Source organism: Arachis ipaensis, chromosome B4 (genome assembly GCF_059453495.1).
Source record: "Arachis ipaensis isolate K30076 ecotype BB chromosome B4, ASM5945349v1, whole genome shotgun sequence".
Lineage (NCBI taxonomy): Eukaryota > Viridiplantae > Streptophyta > Magnoliopsida > Fabales > Fabaceae > Arachis > Arachis ipaensis.
In genome coordinates, this window is record NC_142439.1 from 45,712,288 (window position 1) to 45,717,993 (window position 5,706).

Below are 5,706 nucleotides of genomic sequence, written 5' to 3' on the forward strand. Positions count from 1 at the left end.
ACTATAAAAACCAAAAATATTTTATGTTTCTTTTCTGAGTCTAGTATTAATTTTTAAGTTTGGTGTCAATTACATGACTTTCTTCTTCTTGCATTTTTCGAATTTATACATATTGTTCTTCATTGATCTTCAAGTTGTTCTTGATGATTTCAGTGCTCTGATCTTTAAATTCTCTTGTTTTGTGTGTTTTGTTGTTTCTCATATGCATTCTCAATTTGTTAGTGTCTTTTATATGAAAATTTTAAAGTTTGGTGTCCTGTATGCATTGTTTATTTTATGTTAGTTGCATTCTTATTGTTTCTCATCATTAAAAATTCAAAAATATTTTTAAAATTGTGTCTTTTCAAGTCAATAATACAGAGAATTGAAGATTCAGAATATTCAGCAGAGGAATCAAACAGAAAAAGCTGGGCGTTCAAAACGCCCAGTGAAGAAGGAAAACTGGCGTTTAAACGCCAGCCAGGGTACCTGGCTGGGCATTTAACGCCCAAAAAGGTTGATATTTGGGCGTTAAATGCCAGAATGGGCACCATTCTGGGCGTTTAACGCCAGGATGACACTAGAGGGAAGATTTTGTTTTTAATTCACATTTTTTTCAAGTTTTCATAATTTTTCAAAATCAAATCTTTTTCAAATCATATCTTTTCAATCATATCTCTTTCAAAATCAATTTCTTTCCATTTTATATTTATTTTTACTATTTTCAAAAATCCTTGCTTCAATTCAAGATTTACTTCAAAAATTTTCAAGTTGTTACTTGTCTATTAAGAAAGGATCAAATGAATCATATCTTCTAATTTCTTGTTAATCAAGTAATCAACTTTAGTTTTAAAACTTTCTTTTTCTAAATTGATTTTCAATCATATCTTTTCAATCACATCTTTTTCAAAATTAATTTTTTTCAATCAAATTTTTTTCTAATTTCAAAATCTTTTTCAAAAATCACTTTATTTCTTTCCTAATCTTAGTTTTCGAAAATCTCAATCAAATTTTCAAATTTCTTTTTTAAAATCTTTTAATTAATTTTTGAAAATTCTTTCCCTCTTTTCACATCCTTCTATTTAAGGGACTAAGACTCCTCCTCAAGGTACAATTCGAACTCCCTCCTTCTTTATATGTTCGAATTCTCTTCTCCACCTCCTCCTTCTATTCTTCTTTTCCTCTGACACCTCAAGAAATCTCTATACTGTGACATAGAGGATTCCCTACTTTCTTGTTCTCTTCTGTTTCATATGAGTAGGAACAAAGATAAAGGCATACTTGTTCAAGCTGATCCTGAACCTGAAAGGACCTTGAAGAGAAAGTTAAGAGAAGCTAAAGAACAATTCTCTTTAGAGGGCCTAACAGAACTCTTCAAAGAAGAAGAAACCATGGCAGCCGAAACAACAACAATGCCAACAATGCAAGGAAGGTGCTTGGTGACTTTACTGCACCTACTCCTGATTTCTATGGGAGAAGCATCTGAATCCCTGCCATTGGAGCAAACAACTTTGAGCTTAAGCCTCAATTAGTTTCTCTAATGCAACAGAATTGCAAGTTTTATGGACTTCTATTGGAAGATCTTCATCAGTTCTTAGCTGAGTTCTTACAAATCTGTGACACTGTCAAGACCAATGGGGTTGACCCTGAAGTCTACAGACTTATGCTTTTTCCTTTTGCTGTAAGAGACAGAGCTAGAACATGGTTGGATTCACAACCTAAGGAAAGCCTGAACTCTTGGGAAAAGCTAGTCAATGCCTTCTTGGCAAAGTTATTTCCACCTCAAAAATTGAGCAAGCTTAGAGTGGAAGTCCAAACCTTTAGACAGAAGGATGGTGAGTCCCTCTATGAAGCCTGGGAGAGATACAAGCAATTGATCAGAAGGTGCCCTTCTGACATGCTTTCAGAATGGAGCATCATAGGAATCTTCTATGATGGTCTGTCTGAACTATCCAAGATGTCATTGGACAGCTCTGCTGGAGGATCTCTTTATCTGAAGAAGACGCCTACAGAAGCTCAAGAACTCATTGAAATGGTTGCAAATAACCAATTCATGTACACCTCTGAAAGGAATCCTGTAAATAATGGGACAACTCAGAAGAAAGGAGTTCTTGAGATTGATACTTTGAATGCCATATTGGCTCAAAATAAAATATTGACCCAACAAGTCAATATGATTTCTCAGAGTCTGTCTGAAATGCAAGCAGCAACAGGCAGTACTAAGGAAGTTTCCTATGAAGAAGAAGCTTATGATCCTGAGAACCCAGCAATGGAAGAGGTGAATTACATGGGAGAACCCTATGGAAACACCTATAACCCTTCATGGAGAAATCACCCAAATCTCTCATGGAAGGATCAACAGAGACCTCAACAAGGTTTCAACAACAACAATGGTGGAAGAAGCAGGTTTAGCAATAGCAAGCCTTTTCCATCATCTTCTCAGCAACAGACAGAGAATGCTAAGCAAAGCCACTCTGACTTAGCAACCGTTGTCTCTGATCTAATCAAAACCACTCAAAGTTTCATGACTGAAACAAGGTCCTCCATTAGAAATTTGGAGGCACAATTGGGTCAGCTGAGTAAGAAAATTACTAAACTCCCTCCTAGCACTCTCCCAAGCAATACAGAAGAGAATCCAAAAGAGAGTGCAAGGCCATAACCACATCTCACATGGCCGAACATGGAGAGGAGGAAGAGGTAGTGATTCCCACTGAGGAAAACTTCAATGGACACCCACTGACCTCCACGGAGTTCCCTAATGAGGAACCATGGGACTCTGAGGCTCATACTGAGACTATAGAGATTCCATTAAATCTACTTCTGCCATTCATGAGCTCTGATGAATATTCTTCCTCTGAAGAGGATGAAGATGTTACTAAAGAGCATGTTGTTAAGTACCTTGGAGCAATCATGAAGCTAAATGCCAAGTTATTTGGTAATGAGACTTGGGAGGATGAACCTCCATTGCTCATCAAAGAACTGGATGACTTGACTAGGCAGAAATTATCTCAAAAGAGACAGGACCCCTGGAAAGTTCTCAATCCATTGTACCATAGGCACCATGACCTTTGAGAAGGCTCTGTGTGACCTAGGGTCAAGCATAAACCTTATGCCTCTCTCTGTAATGGAGAAGCTAGGGATCATTGAGGTACAAGCTGCAAGAATCTTACTAGAGAAGGCAGACAACTCAAAGAAACAGGCTTATGGACTTGTAGAGGATGTCTCGATAAAGGTTGAAGACCATTACATCCCTGCTCATTTCATAATCCTAGAAACTGGGAAGTGTATGGATGAATCCATCATCCTTGGCAGACCCTTCCTAGCCACAGTAAAAGCTGTGATTGATGTTGACAGAGGAGAATTAATCATTCAAGTGAATGGAGACTCCCTTGTGTTTAAAGCTCAAGGATACCTTTCTGTCACCATGGAGAGGAAGCACGAAGAGCTTCTCTCAATACAGAGTCAAACAGAGCCCCCACAGTAAAACTCTAAGTTTAGTGTTGGGAGGCCACAACCAAACTTTAAGTTTGGTGTTGAACCCCCACATTTAAACTCTAAGTTTGGTGTTGAGAGGTTCCAACATTGCTCTGAACATCTGTGAGGCTCCATGAGAGCCACTGTCAAGCTATTGACATTAAAGAAGCGCTTGTTGGGAGGCAACCCAATTTTTACTTATCTACGTTAAATTTCTATTTTCTATTGTTATTTTATGTTTTCTGTAGGTTGATGTTCATGTGAAGTCACAAAAACAATTGAAAAAGCAAAAACAAAGTGAAAAACAAAACACCCTGGAGGAGACAGTTACTGGCGTTTAAACGCCAGTAAAGGTAGCAGAATGGGCGTTAAACGCCCAGTCTGGCACCATTATGGGTGTTTAACGCTAGAAAAGGGCACCAGACTGGCGTTTAATGCCAGGAATGGGCAAGAAGCTGGCATTAAATGCCAGAAATGGGCAGCAGCCTGGCGTTTAACGCCAGGATTGGCAAAAAGGGGCGTTTTACATGCCACTTAGTGCAGGGATGAGATATCCTTGACACCTCAGGATCTGTGGACCCCACAGGATCCCCACCTACCCCACCACTCTCTCTCTTCTTCACCCATTCACCAATCACCTCAATACCTCTTCCCCAAAAAAACCTTCACCTATCAAATCCCACCATTCTCTTCACCACTCACATCCGTTCTTCATAAAACCCCACCTACCTCACCATTCAAATTCAAACCACTTTCCCTCCCAAATCCACCCTCTATAGCCGAACCATACACACCCCTCTCACCCCTATATAAACCCATCTTCACTCCTTCATTTTCACACAACCTAAACACCACTTCTCCCCCTTGGCCGAAACACAAAGCCCACTCCATCTCCTCTATTTCTTTTTCTTCTACTCTCTTCTTTCTTCTTTTGCTCGAGGATGAGCAACCTTCTAAGTTTGGTGTGGTAAAAGCTAAAGCTTTCTATTTTTCCATAACCATTTATGGCACTAAAGGCCGGAGAAACCTCTAGAAAGAGGAAAGGGAAGGCAAAAGCTTCCACCTCCGAGTCATGGGAGATGGAGAGATTCCTCTCAAGGGTGCATCAAGACCACCTCTATGAAGTTGTGGCCAAGAAGAAGGTGATCCCCGAGGTCCCTTTTAAGCTCAAAAAGGGCGAATATCCGGAGATCCGACATGAGATCCAAAGAAGAGGTTGAGAAGTTCTCACTAACCCCATTCAACAAGTCGGAATCTTAATGGTTCAAGAATTCTATGCCAATGCATGGATCACCAAGAACCATGATCAAAGTGTGAACCCAGACCCTAAGAATTGGCTTACAATGGTCCGAGGGAAATACTTAGATTTTAGTCCAAAAAATGTAAGGTTGGCATTCAACTTGCCCATGATGCAAGGAGATGCACACCCATACACTAGAAGGGTCAACTTTGATCAAAGGTTGGACCAAGTCCTCATGGACATATGTGAAGAGGGCGCTCAATGGAAGAGAGATTCAAGAGGGAAGCCGGTTCAACTAAGAAGGCATGACCTCAAGCCCGTGGCTAGGGGATGGTTGGAGTTCATCCAACGCTCAATCATTCCCACTAGCAACCGGTCCGAAGCTACTATAGACCGGCCTGTCATGATACATAGCATCATGATTGGAGAAGAAGTGGAAGTTCATGAGGTTATATCCTAAGAACTCTACAAGGTGGCAGACAATTCCTCTCCTTTGGCAAGGTTAGCCTTCCCTCATCTCATTTGTCACCTCTGCAATTCGGCTAGAATTGACATAAGAGGAAGACATCCTCATTGATGAGGACAAGCCCATCACTAAGAAAAAGATGGAGCAAACAAGAGAAACTCATCAAGAGCATGAGGAAACTCCTCATCATGAAATCCCTGAGACGCCTCAAGGGATGCATTTTCCTCCACAAAACTATTGGGAGCAAATCAACATCTCCCTAGGAGAATTAAGTTCCAACATGGGACAACTAAGGGTGGAGCAGCAAGAGCATTCCATCCTCCTCCAAGAAATTAGAGAAGATCAAAGAACCATAAGAGAGGAGCAACAAAGGCAATGAAGAGACATTGAGGAGCTCAAGCACTCCATAAGATCTTCAAGAGGAAGAATAAGCCGCCATCACTAAGGTGGACCCGTTCTTTAATTTCCTTGTTCTTTATTTTCTGTTTTAAGAAAATTGTGCTCTATGTTTATTTATGTTTGTGTCTTTATTACATGATCATTAGTG

At 40.1% G+C, this 5,706-nt stretch overlaps 1 non-coding gene across 1 annotated transcript; it reads right to left on the reverse strand.

The window, feature by feature from the left end:
- Positions 1 to 1,774: 1,774 nt before the first annotated feature.
- Positions 1,775 to 1,882, reverse strand: LOC148567405 (small nucleolar RNA R71). The gene has a single exon (XR_015883035.1). It is a non-coding gene; the product is annotated as a small nucleolar RNA R71 (small nucleolar RNA).
- Between the last annotated feature and the right edge of the window lie 3,824 nt (positions 1,883 to 5,706).